Below are 22718 nucleotides of genomic sequence, written 5' to 3'. Positions count from 1 at the left end.
GAACGCTTGGTTAGCACGTAAGGAGGACTACTCAATAGTTCAATGTGCAGTCTTGTATGGCTTGGAACCGGGACTTCAACGTCGCTTTGAGCGTCATGGAGCATTTGAGATGTTCCAGGAGTTGAAGTTTATCTTTCAGAAGAACGCCCGGATTGAGAGGTATGAGACCTCCGATAAATTCTATGCTTGCAAGATGGAGGAAAACTCGTCTGTCAGTGAACATGTGCTCAAAATGTCTGGGTACTCAAACCGTCTAGCTGAACTGGGGATTGAACTCTCGCAAGAAGCTATCACTGATAGAATCCTTCAATCAGTGCCGCCAAGCTATAAAGGCTTTGTGTTGAACTACAGCATGCAAGGGATGAACAAGTCTCCCGGCGAGTTGTTTGCGATGCTGAAAGTCGCAGAGTCTGAACTCCGTAAAGAGCATCAAGTGTTGATGGTGAGCAAGACCACTAGTTTCAAGAGAAACGGCAAAGGCAAGAAGGGCAATTCGAAGAAGAGCGGCAAGCCTGTTGCCAATCCGCCGAAGAAACCCAAAGCTGTACCTAAGCCTGAAACAGAGTGCTTCTATTGCAAGGGTATGGGTCACTGGAAGCGCAATTGCCCCAAGTATCTGGCAGATAAGAAGGCGGGCAAAGAAAAATCAGGTATATTTGATATAGATGTTATTGATGTGTACTTAACCGGCTCTCGTAGTAGTGCCTGGGTATTTGATACCGGTTCTGTTGCTCACATTTGCAACTCGAAGCAGGAACTGCGGAATAGACGAAGGCTGGCGAAAGACGAAGTGACGATGCGCGTAGGAAACGGTTCCAAGGTTGATGCAATCGCCGTCGGCACAGTGTCACTTCAACTACCATCGGGATTAGTGATGAACTTAAATCATTTTTATTTAGTGCCTGCGTTGAGCATGAACATTATATCTGGATCTTGTTTATTGCGAGACGGTTACTCTTTTAAGTCTGAGAATAATGGTTGTTCTATTTCTATGAGTAACATCTTTTATGGTCATGCACCAAATGTGAGAGGATTGTTCATATTGAATCTTGATAGCGATACGCATATACATAACATTGAGACCAAAAGAGTTAGAGTAAACAATGATAGCGCCATATTTTTGTGGCACTGCCGCTTGGGTCATATTGGTGTAAAGCGCATGAAGAAACTCCATGCTGATGGACTTTTGGAGTCACTTGACTTTGATTCACTTGACACGTGCGAACCATGCCTCATGGGCAAGATGACTAAGACTCCGTTCTCCGGAACAATGGAGCGTGCAAGTGACTTGTTGGAAATCATACATACCGATGTGTGTGGTCCAATGAGCGTGGAGGCACGTGGCGGATATCGTTATTTTCTCACCTTCATTGACGATTTAAGTAGATATGGTTATATCTACTTGATGAAGCACAAGTCTGAAACATTTGAAAAGTTCAAGCAATTTCAGAGTGAAGTGGAAAATCATCGTAACAAGAAGATCAAATTCCTACGGTCTGATCGTGGGGGTGAATATCTGAGTTTCGAGTTTGGTACTCACTTAAGACAATGTGGAATTGTTTCGCAGTTAACACCGCCTGGAACACCACAGCGTAATGGTGTGTCCGAACGTCGTAATCGTACTTTGTTAGAGATGGTGCGATCTATGATGTCTCTTACTGATTTGCCGTTATCATTTTGGGGTTATGCATTAGAAACAGCTGCATTCACTTTAAATAGGGCACCATCGAAATCCGTTGAGACGACACCATACGAACTGTGGTATGGCAAAAGGCCAAAGTTGTCATTTCTTAAAGTTTGGGGATGTGATGCTTATGTCAAAAAGCTTCAGCCTGAAAAGCTGGAACCCAAAGCGGAAAAGTGTGTCTTCATAGGTTACCCAAAAGAGACAGTTGGGTACACCTTCTATCTCAAATCCGAGGGCAAAGTGTTTGTTGCTAAGAACGGAACTTTTCTCGAGAAGGAGTTTCTCTCGAGAGAATTGAGTGGGAGGAAGATAGAACTTGACGAGGTTGTCGATCCTCTCATCCCTCTGGATGGTGGCGCAGGGCAAGGGGAAACCTCTGTCGTTGCGACGCCGGTTGAGGAGGAAGTTAATGATGTTGATCATGAAACTCCAGTTCAAGTTTCTGTTGAACCAGCAGGTCGACGAGATCATGCGCTGCTCCAGAGTGGTACGGTAATCCCGTCTTGTCAATCATGTTGTTAGACAACAATGAACCTGCAAATTATGAAGAAGCAATGGTGGGCCCAGATTCCAACAAATGGCTAGAAGCCATGAAATCCGAGATAGGATCCATGTATGAGAACAAAGTGTGGACTTTGGAGATACTACCTGAGGGTCGCAAGGCTATTCAGAACAAATGGATCTTTAAGAAGAAGACGGACGCTGACGGTAATGTGACCGTTTATAAAGCTCGACTTGTGGCAAAGGGTTTTTCACAAGTTCCAGGAGTTGACTACGATGAGACCTTCTCACCCGTAGTGATGCTTAAGTCCGTCAGAATCATGTTAGCAATAGCTGCATTTTTCGATTATGAAATCTGGCAGATGGATGTCAAAACGGCGTTCCTTAACGGTTTCCTTAAGGAAGAGTTGTATATGATGCAACCCGAAGGTTTTGTCGATCCTAAAAATGCTGACAAGGTGTGCAAGCTCCAGCGATCCATTTATGGACTGGTGCAAGCATCTCGGAGTTGGAACAAACACTTTGATGAGGTGATCAAAGCATTTGGGTTTATACAAGTGGTTGGAGAATCTTGTATTTACAAGAAAGTGAGTGGGAGCTCTGTGGCGTTTCTAATATTATATGTGGATGACATATTACTGATTGGAAACAACGTAGAGCTTTTGGAGAGCATAAAAGGTTACTTGAATAAAAGTTTCTCTATGAAGGACCTAGGAGAAGCTGCTTACATTCTAGGCATTAAGATCTATAGGGATAGATCAAAGCGCCTGATAGGACTTTCACAAAGCACATACCTTGATAAAGTTTTGAAGAGGTTCAAAATGGAACAGTCCAAGAAAGGGTTCTTGCCAGTGTTACAAGGTACGAGATTGAGTAAGACTCAGTGCCCAGCAACTGATGAAGATAGAGAGCATATGCGCTCCGTCCCCTATGCTTCGGCCATAGGTTCTATCATGTATGCGATGTTGTGCACTAGACCGGATGTTAGCCTGGCCATAAGTATGGCAGGTAGGTTCCAGAGTAATCCAGGAGTGGATCACTGGACAGCGGTCAAGAATATCCTAAAGTACCTGAAAAGGACTAAGGAGATGTTTCTCGTGTATGGAGGTGACGAAGAGCTCGCCGTAAAAGGTTACGTCGATGCAAGCTTTAACACAGATCCGGACGACTCTAAGTCGCAAACCGGATACGTATTTATTCTTAATGGGGGTGCAGTAAGCTGGTGCAGTTCCAAGCAAAGCGTCGTAGCAGATTCTACATGTGAAGCAGAGTACATGGCTGCCTCGGAGGCGGCTAAGGAGGGTGTCTGGATGAAGCAGTTCATGACGGATCTTGGAGTGGTGCCAAGTGCACTGGATCCAATAACCTTGTTCTGTGACAACACTGGTGCCATTGCCTTAGCAAAGGAACCAAGGTTTCACAAGAAGACCAGACACATCAAACGACGCTTCAACCTCATCCGCGATTACGTCGAGGAGGAGGACGTAAATATATGCAAAGTGCACACGGATCTGAATGTAGCAGACCCGCTGACTAAACCTCTTCCACGGCCAAAACATGATCAACACCAGAACTGTATGGGTGTTAGATTTATTGCAATGTAATTCACATGATGATGTGAGGGCTAGATTATTGACTCTAGTGCAAGTGGGAGACTGTTGGAATTATGCCCTAGAGGCAATAATAAATGTATAGTTATTATTATAATTCCTGTATCAAGATAATAGTTTATTATCCATGCTATAATTGTATTGAATGAAGACTCATTTACATGTGTGGATACATAGACAAAACACCGTCCCTAGCATGCCTCTAGTTGGCTAGCCAGTTGATCGATGATAGTCAGTGTCTTCTGATTATGAACAAGGTGTTGTTGCTTGATAACTGGATCACGTCATTGGGAGAATCACGTGATGGACTAGACCCAAACTAATAGACGTAGCATGTTGATCGTGTCATTTTGTTGCTACTGTTTTCTGCGTGTCAAGTATTTATTCCTATGACCATGAGATCATATAACTCACTGACACCGGAGGAATGCTTTGTGTGTATCAAACGTCGCAACGTAACTGGGTGACTATAAAGATGCTCTACAGGTATCTCCGAAGGTGTTAGTTGAGTTAGTATGGATCAAGACTGGGATTTGTCACTCCGTGTGACGGAGAGGTATCTCGGGGCCCACTCGGTAATACAACATCACACACAAGCCTTGCAAGCAATGTAACTTAGTGTAAGTTGCGGGATCTTGTATTACGGAACGAGTAAAGAGACTTGCCGGTAAACGAGATTGAAATAGGTATGCGGATACTGACGATCGAATCTCGGGCAAGTAACATACCGAAGGACAAAGGGAATGACATACGGGATTATACGAATCCTTGGCACTGAGGTTCAAACGATAAGATCTTCGTAGAATATGTAGGATCCAATATGGGCATCCAGGTCCCGCTATTGGATATTGACCGAGGAGTCTCTCGGGTCATGTCTACATAGTTCTCGAACCCGCAGGGTCTGCACACTTAAGGTTCGACGTTGTTTTATGCGTATTTGAGTTATATGGTTGGTTACCGAAAGTTGTTCGGAGTCCCGGATGAGATCACGGACGTCACGAGGGTTTCCGGAATGGTCAGGAAACGAAGATTGATATATAGGATGACCTCATTTGATTACCGGAAGGTTTTCGGAGTTACCGGGAATGTACCGGGAATGACGAATGGGTTCCGGGAGTTCACCGGGGGGGCAACCCACCCCGGGGAAGCCCATAGGCTTTGGGGAGACACACCAGCCCTTAGTGGGCTGGTGGGACAGCCCCAAGGGGGCCTATGCGCCAAGAGAAGGAAATCAATGGAAAAGAAAAAAAAAAGAGGGAGGAAGTGGGAAGGGAGGGGGACTCCTCCCACCAAACCAAGTCCAACTCGGTTTGGGGGGGGGAGTCCTCCCCCCCTTGGCTCGGCCGACCCCTTGAGGGTCCCTTGGACCCCAAGGCAAGGTCCCCCTCCCTCCTCCTATATATATGGGGCTTTTAGGGCAGATTTGAGACGACTTTCTCACGGCTGCCCGACCACATACCTCCATAGTTTTTCCTCTAGATCGCGTTTCTGCGGAGCTCGGGCGGAGCCCTGCTGAGACGAGATCATCACCAACCTCCGGAGCGCCGTCACGCTGCCGGAGAACTCTTCTACGTCTCCGTCTCTCTTGCTGGATCAAGAAGGCCGAGATCATCGTCGAGCTGTACGTGTGCTGAACGCGGAGGTGCCGTCCGTTCGGTACTAGATCGTGGGACTGATCGCGGGATTTTTCGCGGGGCGGATCGAGGGACGTGAGGACGTTCCTCTACATCAACCGCGTTCTCTAACGCTTCTGCTGTACGATCTACAAGGGTATGTAGATCACTCATCCCCTCTCGTAGATGGACATCACCATGATAGGTCTTCGTGCGCGTAGGAAAATTTTTGTTTCCCATGCGACGTTCCCCAACATGCAAAGTATCACTACAACAGTTTTCAAGATGAGGAATATGAAAAATAGTTTGCACAGTACGCATGCACACAGTAAGCAGGTGATGATTAACTCGTGTGAGGAATTTGAGGCTGAGGAAATTCAGAGAAAGTCTTCAGCAAATTTTTCAAACAGAGACAATGAAAATCTTCAACATACAATATTGAGGAATTGAAAGAGTTGAAGAAATATAACCCGTTACACAGTGAAGACATTGGTTGATGGCCCAGTTCCAACTACTGTGACAGTTGTACGTATGGTTTGGAGCGGCTTGGTATTGAAACCAAAAGACACACAGTCCCTACCGTATTCTCCTTGAGCAAAGGACACACAGTCCTCACTCAACTCTCGTGGTAAGTCTTCAGGGCAGACTTCCAAACCCTCACAAACCTGGTCACCCGGCGATCCACAATTGACTGCTGGATTGCTCTAGACCATGACGCCTAACCGTTTGGAGGATGCACAGTCCTCAAAGGTAAAAGGCTTCAGTTCCACACAGGAACAAATTCTTCAGTGATGCTCAATCATTAGGTTTTGGGTTTGTGGTTTGGTGTTTGGGGTATTTCCTCACTGATGATTTGCACTCAAACTCTTTGAGGAATTTGGGTTGCTATAAATGACAAGTGTCAGTTTCTTGTGGAGCAGCCAACCAGCTAATGGTTGTGGGGGCGGCTATTTATAGCCTGGGAGCATCCCGACGTTATATGACATTAATGCCATTAAATAATATGACCGTTGGTGTGGACAAGATCGGTGATGTGGCGCGAATTGCGGCAACGGTCAGGACCCTCAACGGCGGGAGTCCTCATGTCTCTCTTATTCCTCACTTGAGGCTTTTGGTAGGATTAGGCTTGGGTTGAGCATCATGAGGAAATTCATTCCGAAGTGTTACCTCGACCCCCTTTAACAGCACGGTGTTCCTATGACTCAAGAGTGAGAAAATGAAACAAAAAGAATAAATCTTCACGCTTCAAAGTCTTCGGATCGTTTTTCTTCAGGACACACAGAATTCCTCATCTTCAATATCTTCATGAGGAATATCAATTTCATCGCAATTTCTTCGCGATCAAAGTCTTCAGCAGAAGACCAATTTCTTCAGCCGAAGATATTCATTTTTAGTGGTCGATATTCATTGTATATTTCAAACTCCTCGGCGACTTATAGGTCCTGTGTACACTCATGAACATATTAGATACTTAACCTATAAGTCTTCAGACCACCAAAATCACTAAGGGGCACTAGATGCACTTACAGTGATCAACGATATCTTTAGCCATCTCATTAGCGTGCGGCCAGAAGAAACCGACTCGGTATGCTTTGGCAACAATTGTCCGGGAGGAGGCATGATGACCATAGGTTCCCGAGCGGATTTCTTCCAGGATGACTCGGCCCTCCTCAGGGGAGATGCACCGTTGGGCTACGCCAGTAACACTTTCTCTGTAAAGCTGGTCGCCCATCACAGTAAAAGTGTTCGATCTATGGACAATCTTCTTAGCTTCAGCTTCGTCTTCAGGGAGTTCTCTTCTCAGGATGTATGCAATGTATGGTACAGTCCACTCGGGCATGATCACTAGAATTTCCATAACTAAATCAACGACTGCTGGAATGTCAATCTCAGCTGGATTGGAGGTGCTTATTGGTTGTGGGGGATCTTAAGTGAAAGGATCCTCTTGCACCGAAGGAGTATGTAATTGTTCCAGGAACACATTGCTGGGGACAGGTTTTCGAGTGGATCCAATCTTGGCTAGTACATCAGCTGCTTGGTTTTTCAATCGGGGAACATGGTGGAGCTCTAGACCTTCAAACTTCTTCTCAAGTTTCCTTACTGCATTGCAATATCCAGTCATGGTGGGGTTCCTGACGTCCCATTCCTTCATCACTTGATTGACCACCAAATTTGAGTCGTCGTACACCATCAAGCATCATACGCCGAGTGAGATAGCCATATGCAACCCGTAAAGGAGGGCTTCATATTCAGTCTCGTTGTTGGAGGAATCAAAGTGCATCTGGAGAATATAGCTGAGCTTGTCGCCTTTTGGGGACACCAATACCACACCAGCACTGGACCCATTCAACATTTTGGAGCCATCAAAGAATATAGTCCAGTGTGCCAAGTGAATTTGAGCTCGCTGTTGTTGTTCCACCCACTCGGCCATGAAATCAGCAAGGGCATGAGACTTGGTAGCTTTCTTTGCCTCGAATTTGATGTCAAAATATAACAACTCAATGGCCCATTTAGCCACACGACCCGATGCGTCGCAATTGTGAAGAATCTCTGTCAGTGCAGCATCGCTGACGACTGATATAGAATGATCTTGAAAGTAATGCGCCACCTTCTTCGCTGACAAGTATATTCCGTAAAGGATCTTCTGGTAATGAGATACCTTTGCTTCGAAGGGGTCAATACTTCAGAAATGTAATAGACTGGGCGCTGGACCTTGTAAGCTTTGCCTTTTTCTTCTCGCTCGATGGTCAGAACTGTGCTGACAACTTGATTGGTAGCTGTGATGTATAGGAGCAGGGGTTCTTTGCTGTGCGGAGCAGCAAGCACCGGCTGGGTGGAAAGCAGGGCTTTTAGCTCGACAAACGCTGCTTGTGCCTCGTGATTCCACTCGAACACATCAGATTTTTTCATCAGTCAGTATAAAGGCAATGCCTTCTCACCGAGACGAGAGATGAACCGACTCAACGCTGTCAGATAGCCAGTGAGCTTGTGTACATCGTGCACCCGCACATGGCTTTGCACCCGAACGATGGCGCCGATCTTCTCGGGGTTGACATCGACCCCACATTCGGAAACGAGGAAACCGAGTAACTTGCTGCCAGGGACTCCGAAAGTGCACTTAGCTGGGTTCAGTTTGATGTCATACTTCCTCAGGTTGGTGAATGTTTCTGCTAGGTCAGTCAACAGGTCGGAACCTTTGCGAGACTTGACCACAATATCATCCATGTATGCTTCGATGTTCCGACTGATCAGATCAAGCAGGCACCTCTGGATCATACACATGAAAGTGGCGCTGGCATTCTTCAGACCAAAAGGCATGGTGATATAACAGAAACACCCGAAAGGGGTGATGTAGGCCTTTTTTATTTCATCTGGGCCAAACAGACGGATCTGATGATAGAGGAATAAGCATCAAGAAAAGATAAGCGCTCACACCCCACAGTCGAATCGACAATTTGATCAATGCGGGGGATCGAAAGTGATCTTTCGGGCAGAGCTTATTGATGTTCTTGAAATCGATACACATATGAAGGGATTTGTCCTTCTTGGGGACCCTGACGACATTCGCGAGCTACTCGGAGTGGTAGACCTTGCATATGAACTTCGCCTCCAAGAGTCGTGCCACCTCCTAGCCGATTACTTTTCTATTTTTGGCTGCAGACCGACGCAAATGCTCTCTGACAGGCTTTGCCTTCGGATCCACTCTCAGTTGGTGCTCAGCCAGTTCCCTAGGTACACCCGGCATGTCAGCAGGCTTCGATGCAAATATGTCCCAGTTCTCACGGAGGAACTGGATGAGCTCGGCTTCCTATTTGCTGTCGAGTGTTGTGGATATGTTGGTCGGAGCAGTATTAGGATCTGTCGGGTGGATGTTCACTGATTTGACTTTGCGTGCCAACTGAAAAGCAGACTCAGAAGCGGGCTTCTTGGAGCGCATCAGGTGGGTAGGGTCAGCATTCTTCCGATATCCCTCTAGTTCGACCACATCCATCTGTTGATCAGCAATTTTAGAGCCTCGTTGCAAGCACTCTTCGGCTCTTTATCGATTGCATGTGACTGTGATGACTCCCTTGGGCCCTGGCATCTTCATCTTCAAATACATGAAACCTGGTCGGGCCATGAAATGAGCATAGGCTGGACGACCAAGGATGGCATGGTATGCACTCTGGAAATGCACCACCTCGAATGTCAACTTCTCCTTGCGGAAGTTTTTATCAGAGCCGAAAACAACGTCCAATGCAATCTGGCCAAGTGACTTGGCCTTCTTTCCGGGAATGACTCCATGAAACTGCATATTGCTCTCGCTGAGTTGGGACATCGGAATTTCCATCCCCTTGAGAGTTTCTGCATACAATATATTCAACCCGCTTCCTCCATCCACCAGGACCTTCTGAAGCCGAACGCCTTCCACAACTGGATCAACCACCAGAGCCTGTCGACCAGGAGTAGGGACATGAGCTGGGTGATCCGACTGATCAAACGTTATGGGGATCTGTGAGCACTTGAGGTATGTGGTGGTGGAGGGTACAACCATGTTAACTTCTCTGTTGATGACCCTCAGTCGACTCCTACTCTCTACGTCAGCAAAAAACATCAGGGTTGCTTGAACTTCTGGGAAATCATATTTTTCTTCATCGTTCTCCTTTTGAGGATCTTTTCCACTCGTCTGATCCTCTTTAAACTGTTGGATCAAAAGCCTACACTGACGAGTGGTGTGCTTAGGCAATATCAGATTACCATCTTCATCTTTCTTCGTGTGGAGTACACACGGTTGATCCAAATCATCCATCTGGCCCTTAGACTTCTTGGGGAGAAATTGTCCTTTGGATATTCCCTTGAATTTTCCTTGTGCCGCCAGGGCGGCTGCTTTTGCTGGAGTTGAACCATCAGCCTTGCACTTCTGCTTCCGATTGGAATTGCCACCAGCATAGTTGTCGACTGCTTTCCCTTTACCGTTGTGGATGCGGTCTTCTTCTTCGCCGTTGGCGTATCGGGCAGCAATCTCCATCATCTTGCTCATGGACATGTCGCATGTACGACCGAACTTCAAGTACAATTCTCTGTATCTGACGCCAGCTTTGAATGTAATCTCTCAAAGATTCATTTGACTTCTGCACGCAAAGTTGTAGCTCGGCAGACCGGTAGGACGCTTGCACGTGCCTTCGAATGTTTTGATGAACACTTGGGCGAGATCCTCCCAACAGTAGATGCTAGAAGGAGCCAACTGATTCCGCCACGCCTTGGCCGAACCATCCAACATCAGAGGCAAATGCTTCATGGCGACACTGTCATTGCCTCCACCAATCTGCACTGCCACTCGGTAGTCATCAAGCCATGTTTCAAGCTTGGATTCTCCTATGAACTTACTTATTCTAGCTGCCAACCTGATGTAAGGGGGAATATCAGCAGAACGGATTGCTCTACTGAAGCACTCAGGACCAGAAACTGCAGTATTGCTTCCACTCGGACGATCTCTGTCGAAACCATTGATACGTCCATTTTGCATCATGTTTTTATGTTGATATTTATCGCTTTATGGGCTGTTATTACACTTCACGGTACAATACTTATGCCTTTTCCCTCTTATTTTATAAGGTTTACATGAAGAGGGAGAATGCCGACAGCTGGAATTCTAGTCTAAAAAAGGAGCAAGTTTGAGAAACCTATTCTGCACAACTCCAAAAGCCGTGAAAATCAACGAGGAATTATTTTGGTTTTTATAAAAAATACTGGGCGGAAGAAGTACCAGAGGGGAGCCACCAGGAGGCCACAAGCCTACCAAGCGCGGCCTACCCCCCTGGGCGCGCCTAGGTGGCTTGTGGGCCCCCTGTTGCCCCTCTGGCTCCCATCTTTTGCTATAAGGAGGGTTTAGCTCCAGAAAAAATCAGGAGGAGGCTTTTGGGAGGAATCGCCGCCGCCACGAGGTGGAACTTGAGCAGAAACTATCTAGAGCCCCGTCAGGGCCGTCCTGCCGGGGAAACTTCCCTCCCGGAGGGGGAAATCGTTGCCATCGTCATCACCAACACTCCTCTCATCGGAGGGGACTCATCACCATCAACATCTTCATTAGCACCATCTCATCTCCAAACCCTAGTTCATCTCCTGTAACAAATCTCCATCTCGCGACTCCGATTGGTACTTGTAAGGTTATTAGTAGTGTTAATTACTCTTTGTAGTTGATGCTAGTTGGATTACTCGGTGGAAGATCATATGTTCAGATCTCTAATGCTATTCAATACCTCTATGGTTATGAACATAATTATTCTTTGTGAGTAGTCACTTTTGTTCCTGAGGACATGGGATAAGTCTTGCTATAAGTAGTCATGTGAATTTGGTATTCGTTCGATATTTTTGATGCATTGTATGTTGTCTTTCCTCTAGTGGTGTTATGTGAACGTCGACTACATAACACTTCACCATTATTTGGGCCTAGAGGAAGGCACTGGGAAGTAATAAGTAGATGATGGGTTGCTAGAGTGACAGAAGCTTAAACCCTAGTTTATGTGTTGCTTCGTAAGGGGCTGATTTGGATCCACTAGTTTAATGATATGGTTAGACTTTGTCTTAATTCTTCTTTCGTAGTTGTGGATGCTTGCGAGAGGGGTTAATCATAAGTGGGATGTTTGTCCAAGTAAGGGCAGCACCCAAGCACCGGTCCACCCACATATCAAACTACCAAAGTAGCGAACGCGAATCATATGAACATGATGAAAACTAGATTGACAGAAATTCCCATGTGTCCTCGGGGGCGCTTTACCTCATAAAAGAGTTTGTCCAGGCTTGTCCCTTGCTACAAAAGGGATTGGTCCACTTTGCTGCACCTTTGTTACTAGTTTTACTTGCTACTTGCTACGAATCATCTTATCACACAACTATCTGTTACCGATAATTTCAGTGCTTGCAGAGAATACCTTGCTGAAAACCACTTGTCAGTTCCTTCTGTTCCTCGTTGGGTTCGACACTCTTACTTCTTGAAAGGACTACGATAGATCCCCTACACTTGTGGGTCATCAAGACTCTTTTTTGGCGCCATTGCCGGGGAGTGAAGCGACTTTGGTAAGTGGAATTTGGTAAGGAAACATTTATATAGTGTGCTGAAATTTATTGTCACTTGTCACTACGGAAACTAATCCTTTGAGGAGCTTGTTCGGGGTATCTTCACCTCGAACGGAAGTACAAGGAGTTGCTCCTCAACCTACTGCATATACTGAAAATATTTGTTATGAAATTCCTTCGGGTATGCTAGAGAATCTGTTGGCTAATCCTTTTACAGGAAATGGAACGTAACATCCCGACTTGCATCTAATCTCTACTATTAAAGCAGGATGTGCCGTCGTGATGGTTCAACCTCGTTTATGGTTCGACCTCCTAGGGATCCCACCTCCTTGTACGACCCTGCACATAAAAAAAAAGAATGCACCCACGAACGCACGATCCCCTCCTGCGATGCTCCCAACTGAGCCTCCTGGATCCCCCCCCCCTCTCTCTGTCTCCACCTCGCTCGATCCGCCAGCGCAACCAACGCCGCCGCGATCGATCCCCGGGATCCATGTCCACCCGTCCCTTGTTCCTCCCCCCTGTCTTATTGATCTATCCTATCCCACCCCCTAACCAATCTCGCATTGTTCGCAAACTCGCGGTGGGGTGGATGAACCACAGATGACGCTATGGCCATCTTCGTGGCGCTGAGGTCGCCAGAGCTGGAGGTGGTTGGCCTCACCACCATCTTCAGCAACGTCTACACCGCCCTCGCCACCCGCAACGCGCTGCACCTCGTCGGTCCACTCCACTCCCCTCCCCTCCCCCGTGCTCGACTCTCCGTTCTCACGAATGGGTCTTTCCGATGCTAATCGAACCGATCTCTAGCTTGATTTCAGCTGGAGACCGTTGGGAGGACCGACATCCCCGTCACGGAGGGTTCCCATGTAACAATCAAGGTACCCTCAATCCATTACATCATGTATGTATCAATGTATGTGTGTGTTTGTCTGTATGGCATCTCATTCAGTCAAAATTTGTGACATCTCGATCGATCAAGTGTTTGCTGGCTTAGACTGAATGTCTGTGCGCTTCACCGTGAATAAAATTCAGAAAGCCACCAAGCTACGGATTGCCAGCTTCATCCACGGTTCGGATGGCCTCAGCAACCAGAACTTCCATCCGCCGGCTGGCAAGGCGGTGGAGCAGTCCGCCGCCGCCTTCTTTGTCGAGTAGGCGAACCCCTACCCCGGACAAGTAACCGTCGTCGCCCTCGGCCCCCTCACCAACCTCGCGCTGGCCGTCGAGCTTGACCCTTCTTTCCCCAAGAAGATTGGGCAGATCATTATCCTGGGTGGTGCTTATTCAGTTAATGGAAATGTCAACCCTGCAGCTGAGGCAAATGTGAGTCAGTCATGTTTTATTTGGAGAAGAGTGCAGCTTCGTGTTTTAGAGCATCGGTTTACATATTCAAAGTTGCAACTCCGATAATTCATCACATTGACTTCACTGGTTAATTTTCTATTGTTGAAAAGCCAACAACTTTTTAGTGACTGTATTGGTACATGGTTTATATCTCCTTATGATAACATTCAGGTCATCATACTCTTAAAGCTCCATTACATCACTGCCTTCTAGAGCTGACATGGATTGGATGCCATACCAAACAAAGTCTAGGAAGATTGTTGGCTACTATTATGCACTGGACTTCACTGCTGATCTGCACCCGCCGTGTTTTACCACAAGTACTAACAACATATTTGGCTGTTGTACCTTCAATTTAAGCATAGTCGTCGTCGATGCTTAGCTTCATTTAGCTTTGTGCTACGACTAATGTGTATCTTTGTTGGTGTTCGGATGTTAATACACAACATTTGGTAAGGACGACCTAATCGGGTATGTTGTTGAATGTTGACCCTCACTAATTCAGTCTAAGCAGACAACTTTATCCTGTTTGGTGGGGAGGCACTTTCAGAGGCTTCTTATGGAGTGGTGGTTGATCATGGAGTCATCAGCATGTAACCGACAGTAAGAGGTAACGGTCCCATCTTCGGTGCACACTTGGTAGTTGTTAGTGCTAGCCATGCTGCAATAATAAATGCATGACCTGCTCATTTTTGGCATGTATAATTGCTTGAATAAAAAGGAAACATTTATCGTGGGTCAGCAAAATTAGAAGGATAATCACACAACTGCCCCCATAGGCTTGGGGTGTGTGTGGGGGGGGTCACTCAACCTACATTGTCGGCTGCCAATTACTCTGTCACCATGCCTGTGCCATTATGCATATGTGTGGTACTACTTCCCCTTGGCTGCCAATTGCTAACTACTATATCTCTTGCCAACTCTCATGAACCCTTAGTTATTTCCACCATAACAATAATGCCCTCTCTAACGTGCAGGCGTACGCATATGGGCGGCTATGATGAACCCCCGTGCGAATCAATTCCGTGGAAACAAATGTGGGGATGGAGGAAAAAGTTGGTGAGACCTCTGCTCTGCCCTACTCTTCCTGCAACCAGAGGCACTGATGATTTTGCTGCTTCTTGTCATCTTGTTACTTATGCATGCGGTTTTGTACCCAGGTTTGATTACTTCTATTTTCAGCTTGAGATTCTTGTTATTATTACTACTTGATGATTGATTGTGTGTTACTCTGGTATGTCAAAATCGCTATTTGTTACAGTAGAGGGATCGTTGTAGTCTAGGGGTTAAAGGTCAAAGATGCGTTTATGAGAGAGTTACAGTGAGTTGTAGCTGAACATGGAGCATGTATTATTAAAGGCTTAAAGCTGCAATGTATTTCCTGTTTGGAAATAAATAGATATTGTTGCTGAGTTTTTCTGAAAAGTTAGTATGTATTCCTTTTTTTTAATGCTTCCGGTTGTTGAAAATGTTGAAAAAAGGCCATGCTGGGCCCAGTTAACATTAACCTATCTGGCCCATAACTCAGTAACGAAATGGGCTTTTCTCCAGTGGTGATGTAGCTATCTGGACCCTCACTCTGTTGGCCCTTTGAGCTGTGAAATGGGTTGTTCCAAAGTCACCGTCATTTCTCGTTTTTCTTCTTCTGTGTATTAATAGAATCTTCACTATACTCGTCGATGCTTTGTCAAGGAGAATTCCCCTTGTTAGAGACAGACCAACCATTATATTTGGCGCTGATGTTACCCATCCTCATCCTAGAGAAGATTCTAGCCCTTCCATCGCAGTTGTAGGTGCATAACATGTCAATCTTAAATCATTATTTATGTATTATTTTGTGGCAAAAGTTTGCTCTTTCTATGTTGAACATCCACTTTTCAGTTATACTGTTGCTATGTTCATCAGGTTGGTCGTCCAATGATATTGTGATGATTTCATGCTCATGCAGGTTGTTTCTTCTCAAGATTGGCCCGAGGTCACCAAGTATGCTGGATTGGTGAGTGCACAAACCCGTCGTCAGGAGTTGATACAAGATCTTTTTAAAGTGTGGCAAGATCCTCAGAGAGGGACTATAACTGGTGGAATGGTTAGGTATGATCTTGTTCACTTGCAATATCTGAATATTGTAGAATGGTGCACGTGCAGAAGTTCACATATTTAATATGCAGACATGCAGAGGACATACATGTTAATACCCATCGCCAGGAGTAAAGACCTGAATTTATTCACTTGCAATAATACCTCTATACCTGAATATAAATATTCTATGTAGAGAACTTCTCATTTCCTTTAAGAGATCAACTGGTCAAAAAACCCACAGGATCATATTCTACAGGTATTAATCTTAGATTAAGCATGTCCAATTGGCATTATTTTCTAAACCTAACACAATTGTCCAATTTCAGGGATGGTGTTAGTGAAGGACAGTTCTATCAGGTTCTGTTGTATGAGCTTGATGCGATTAGAAATGTGAGATTTCATTTCTCTAAACATTCTCACATGGGATCTACATGGGGCCTGAACATTTTGTTTTAATAAACGTAGGCATGCGCATCCTTGGAGCCCAATTATCAGCCACCCGTTACATTTGTGGTGGTCTAGAAGCGCCATCATACACGGCTATTTGCCAACAACCACACCAATCAGCGAAGTGTTGATAGAAAAAGTGGAAACAAACTGCCTGGTGAGTTGTTTGCCTTGTTATTGAGTTTACTTGTTTTGTGTAGCTTGTCGACTCTAATGCATGAAAGCTCAATTACTGAATTCAAACTCAACTTTTAGTTACCATCTTATATTGCCACGGAATACCCGAAAAATATATAGACACGAAGCTGCATTGTATACATTGTTATCGAATGAAAACTATTTGTAAGGGAAATGTTTGTGCATGAGAAAAATATAGGAGTAATTCAAGTAAGCGAATATGTCATGCTTTCCATGCGGAAAAACTATTATGGTTGTGCCATGGTTTGATTGAATTATAGTATGGAGAAAAGCCCCCTGCCCAGTTATTTGACCGATACGTACATGAATAACTTTTATGAGAGTGACCTAAAGGTCATATGTTTTGCATTAAACATTCCTCTTTTGTAGGTCTTTTTTCCTTTGGGTTTGGCAGTACTATATGCCGTTTGAGAGGGTCTATTTTTTCACAAAAAATAAGGGTTTGTCCTTTGTTTTTATATTTATAGGAGTGCATATTTATTTTCAGTTAGTTGTGAGAGGAACTTCTTAAGTTTCCATTCAACTATTGATCTCCAAAAATGAGATCAAATAATATTTTGAATCGATGACAAAATGATTTTCAAGAGGATTTACCCACACGTTAGTGTGAAAAAAAGTGAAGGGAAAGGAAAGGTAAGGAAAAGAAATCATACAAGGGAGGAGTGGGTAAAAGGATACGACAATTGCGTGGGAAGAAAGACGTCAGAGAGAATTAATGTGTTCATGAATTGAAACCATGCATTATCATATTAGAACCACATTTTTTAGTTAGAACAATTGTTTGATCATAATGCGTTTTTTGATCCGTGGCAACGCACTTAATGGCTATACAAATTAGTACCATAAACGGTGTGTTTACTTGTTTGGTTATGTTTCACGTCTTATGTTGTAGGCCTGTAAATTGTAGTGATTGCCCTTAAAGCTCATGTGTTGCTTATGTATTGCAGATTGCCCATGTGTAATTACCTTGAAGAGATGTGCACTGGTATGCGCATCCACAACACTGAAGGGATCATCCAAGAAGTAAACATCAGAATCGCTGTACAATGTCGTGGCAAGCTGGATCCTCTGCTTCTGGCCTCCACTTAGGTTCACATCCCTTTCCCCTACTTCAGTCATATCTCCATTGGCCCATAACCCCAAATCTCTATCCAAAGCACACCCTTGTAGCACCTCTTCGTATAAGCTTCTGTCCATAGCCTTCCCAAATAGCACATTGTCCTAAACTGTCCCAGTTTGAATCCACGCACTCTGAGGGACGTATGCCCTTGATCCAACAACCGTTGGTTCTGCACCACTGATCCTTGGAATCTCTCCCATGATGTTGTAAAGAAGGCTTGATTTGCCTGAACCAACTGGCCCGCACACCGCAACCTTGAGACCCTTCTCGATGCTCACCTTGTTGTTGATCTTGAGTGTTACCTTTGTTCTCTTCATGCTATTGGCAGCTTCCCAACTGTACTCTCCTGATTCAGTTACTATTTCACCAGCCATTGCCAAATCCTTTGTTCCAGTTATGTTGCCATAGCAACTTGGCTTCCCCTGGTGGTCTTCTTTGATGAATTCTTCTATTCTATCCAAGGACACCTTGGTTTGTGTGACCATTGACACAAGCTCTGGGAGGTTATAGATTGGGTCTTGGAGGATTCTGAACGTGGCAAGGGCCGATAAGACTGTTCCAGCAGACAATGGTATCTCCACAAGGATGCAGACACCAAAGGTAACGACCGAAACCAACGTTTGTGAGGCCCAGAATAGGAAAGCTATCGCTGAGCACGTGTAGAGATACTTCCTGAGCCACCCCCTTTCCACATCCCTAAGCTTCAGGAGCTTGTCCAAGTAGGTTGTCTCCCATGCATGAAGCTTCAAGATTCTCATGCTCTTCATTGCCTCGGCCATAGCCTTGATGCGCGAGTCCTTCGCCTCCATTATCTTCATGTTGAGGTTCTGCTGCGAATTTGCCAGTGGTGTGTTGCTCACCATCACCAACACTGTTACAAGGACTGCAGACAGCGAGGCCATTGCACCAAGACTACGGTACAGGATGCCAAGTGCCAAGAAAATTTGCAAGGGCAGCAACCAAATCCCATGGATGTACCAGAAGAACTCACCAACCTTCTCGACGTCAACATCAAGGAAGTTGACAACTTTCCCTGCAAATGTGCTCGAGTTCTTCATTAGCAAGGACTTCTTGTATATGGACACCATCAGTGTTGCGCGCACCTGGAATCCAATTCTGCGGGCGCCGAAGTACCACTGCCGTTGTGAGAGTGACTCAACTGTCTTGGAGGCAAAGAAGAGGCATGCAAGCATGTAGCCATGGCCATGGCCCTTTCCAGTGTTCTTGTTGGAGAGTAGCTCCACCAAGTAGGTGATCAAGAATTGTCCCATATAAGAAGAAAAAGTGTTGAGCCCTGGTATTGGAAGCCAGTTACTGTATTAATAGATTGCCAGGACAAACACCATCTTGTTAGTGCTGCATCTACCTTATCTCTTTCCTGAAAATAGGAGTAGTAGCAAATCATGGTTCTTGCTGAAAATACTCCTACGATAGGTGATATTCCCTAGTTTTGGCACAGAATGCAGCTTGCTTTCTGTTTTTCTTTGATGGCCATATTTGTGTGATGTAACAACAATTCTTTCAGGACTCTTGCAAGTAAATATATGTAGGTTGTAGCAATGTAGGATAAACTAAGGTGGAATACTTTGTAAGCTCCACATCGCTGAACCTTTTGTACTATGATGTACTAAAATATTGTAGTCGAGAGTTTTCTATACACACCTACCTAATAGTTAAGACTAGCTAAATATCTATATGTTACTCCCTCTGTAAACTAATATAAGATCTTTTAGATCACTAAAGTTAAGATGATGCTGGATTTAGTACACGCCTTCTTGTTAATCCCATCATTTAGATGTTGCTCTCAAATTTATATAATACGTTAGTTCTGGAAAATTCTTAAGTGTATTTTAGAATTATCTTCATAAATGTAGTTGATCATAATAATTGTCTACGGAGTATTTTAAGGGTTTAAAATCATATGTTCAATGCAATAAAACTAAGCATTTTTAGATTTTCTTTGGTAAACCAATGCAGATCGGCCTACGCCTATTTGTAGCATTTTACGGTGAGGTAGTGCCACTTGCAAGTATCAGATGTGCCTTGTGATTAGCTAAGCTTTTCCCAATATGTAAAATACGTCACATGCCTTTCAAGCTTGGCTTATTTCCCATCAGATGAGTGCTTCCGATTGTTCCACTCTAACTACATTGGAGACGAACACAATCCAGTAATGTATCTTGTTCCATTAGATCTCAGATGTTGAATGAACATTAAAATAGGTAAGATAAATTCAAGGAAATATGAAAGACCTGAACATGTACTAATCAGGTTGAATTTGTGTTTGATTTTTTTTGGAAAGTGGAAACCATGATGTTCATATACATGTGATTTACAGTTCATGCGGTGTTGCACATATATTCAGACATATGTATGATACTTTCGGTTACTCTTCACTAAATGTTTTTCGGTTCTATATTTCAGATCATAAACCACTTCTTTGGTTGGAAGGAATAAACTCCATTGCTGATTAGGACTTGGTGGTGACTTATTTATAAGGGCATGTATCCACTTTCATGTAACTGGTAGTCAATGCTCTAAGCAATTTTTTATTAGAATGGATATTACTACAAAATTTCCATGTAAATATACAACAGTGGACATGTATTTTTTATTGAATGTCATATGTTTCTACTATCATTTTTCTTATTCATTATAACAAAAGGAAATTAATTAGCTTATGGTATATGCTATTGTTGATGTGATCAAACATGTTACGTGTTACATGTCATCTAATGAGACTTAATATCCAGGGATGGCAATGGATACCCATTACCCATGAATCATACCACATTATTTGCTTCTTAATTTTTTTAAAAGGAGGATGACCCCGTGTAAACAAAGACATTTGTAAACTAATAGAAGATGTTTTAGATCACTAGAGGGAGGACATATGTAGTATGCCATTCGACTAATGTCTTCACTAAATAGGATGACTATTATTCCATTTTCAAATCATGTGCTTTGTCAAAACAAGTGGAAGGAGGTTAAGCCGACCATTGTCATTAATGTCACTAGGGTTAGGACGAGGGTGGATATCGGCATTGGTGGAGCTACATGCTTGCCAAGGCCCCCAACCTTGACAAAATGTCTGAAGATTTTTTTTTTGAAAGTGCTTAATTAGAAAAAATATAGTCTTTGCCCCCCTCAAGATTTTTGTATTAGCCTTTCGCCCCTTCAGTATTTCTTCTCTAGCTCCGCCACTAGATATAGGTCTACAAAAATAAGAGTGAAACGTGTTTACCCTCTTGCAAAATGGTGGTGAAACGACCTCTTAATACATTTCTTTGTATAGTTATTCGGTAGTTGCTGAATTAAAAAAATGTATATTATTATTGTATAATTTATTCCGTGGCAACGCACGGGCAAGCAACTAGTCTATGTAGATGAAGTTTGTGGTTTATTTAAGCTTGCAGGTTTGCCCGAGGATGAGGTCAAGAAGAAGGTCTTTCCCTTATCTTTGAGGGATAAAGCATTGACATGGTATAGGCTATGTGATGATACTGGATCATGGAACCACAACCGATTGAAATTGGAATTTCATCAAAAGCTTTATCCTATGCATTTGGTACATCGTGATTGGAATTATATCTATAACTTTTGGCCTCGTGATAGAAAAAGTATCGCTCAAGCTTGGGGGAGGCTTAAGTCAATGTTATATTCATGCCCCAACCATGAGCTCTCAAGAGAAATTATTATTCAGAACTTTTATGCTCGGCTTTCTCATGATAATCGCACCATGCTTGACAGTTCTTGTACCGGTTCTTTTATAAAGAGAGATATTGACTTCAAATGGAATTTATTGGAAAGAATTAAATGCAACTCTGAAGATTGGGAGTTTTATGAAGGTAAGGAGTTAGGTATGAATCTTAAGCTCGATTGCGTTAAATCCTTCGTTGAAACAAATAATTTTTGTGATTTTAGCGCTAAACATGGACTTGACTCTGAGATAGTAGCTTCATTATGTGAATCATTTGCTGCTCATATTAATCTCCCTAAAGAGAAGTGGTTTAAATCTCATCCTCCCTTAGAAGTCAATGTGGTTAAACCCAATCCAATTGAAGAGAAAGTCATTGCTTATAATGATCCTATTGTTCCTAGTGCTTACATTGAGAAACCACCTTTCCCTGTTAGAATAAAGGATCATTCTAAAGCTTCAACTGTGATACGTAGGGGCTACACCCCCTGAGCAAATTAGAGTTGAACCTAGCATTGCTATTATCAAAGATCTCCCGTCCGACAATGTTGATGTCCATGATATTCACTTCTGTAAATATGCTGCTAGAATTGCTAAACCGCATGCTAGAGACAAACATAGGCATGCTGTTGGCACGCCTGTTATTTCTGTTAAAATAGGAGATCATTGTTATCATGGTTTATGTGACGTGGGTGCTAGTGTTAGTGCAATACCTCAATCTTTATATGATGAATTTAAAAACGAGATTGCACCTGTCGAGATGGAACCCATTGATGTCACTATTCAGCTTGCCATTAGAGATACTATCTACCCTTTGGGAATTGTTAGAGATGTTGAAGCCTTGTGTGGTAAAACTAAGTATCCTGCTGATTTTCTCCTTCTTGCTCCCACACAAGATAGCTTTTGTCCCATCATATTTGGCAGACCTTTCCTCAATACTGTCAATGCTCATATTGACTGTGAGAAGCAAACTGTCACTATTGGCTTTGAAGGTGTGTCACATGAGTTCAATGTCTCCAAGTTTGGTAGACAACCTCAGGAAAAAGAATTGTCTAGTAAGGATGAAATTATTGCCCTAGCTTCTATTGATGTGCCTCCTACTGATCCTTTACAACAATACTTGCTTGAGCATGAAAATGATATGCATATGGATGAAAGGAATGAGATAGATAGAGTTATCTTTGAACAACATCCTATCCTTAAGAATAATTTGCCTGTTGAACTGCTTGGAGATCCACCCCCACCAAAGGGTGATCCTGTGTTTGAGCTTAAACAGTTACCTGATACTCTTAAGTATGCTTATCTCGATGAAAAAGAGATATATCCTGTTATTATTAGTGCTAGCCTTTCAGAGCATGAAGAA

At 43.9% G+C, this 22718-nt stretch overlaps 1 long non-coding RNA gene and 2 pseudogenes across 1 annotated transcript; all 3 read left to right on the top strand.

The window, feature by feature from the left end:
* The first annotated feature begins 13078 nt into the window (after nt 1–13078).
* Nucleotides 13079–14027, top strand: LOC123399732 (annotated as a pseudogene).
* Nucleotides 14028–14332: 305 nt separating this feature from the next.
* Nucleotides 14333–14995, top strand: LOC123412293. Its single transcript, XR_006613464.1, has 2 exons — nt 14333–14424; nt 14792–14995. It is a non-coding gene; the product is annotated as an uncharacterized LOC123412293 (long non-coding RNA).
* Nucleotides 14996–15349: 354 nt separating this feature from the next.
* Nucleotides 15350–17627, top strand: LOC123399721 (annotated as a pseudogene).
* The last annotated feature ends 5091 nt before the right edge of the window (nt 17628–22718 follow it).

The sequence above is a fragment of the Hordeum vulgare genome, chromosome 1H (assembly GCF_904849725.1).
Source record: "Hordeum vulgare subsp. vulgare chromosome 1H, MorexV3_pseudomolecules_assembly, whole genome shotgun sequence".
NCBI classification, from domain to species: Eukaryota; Viridiplantae; Streptophyta; class Magnoliopsida; order Poales; family Poaceae; genus Hordeum; species Hordeum vulgare.
Note: the sequence above shows the minus strand (reverse complement) of the source record. Positions and strands in the feature narration are given on the sequence as shown.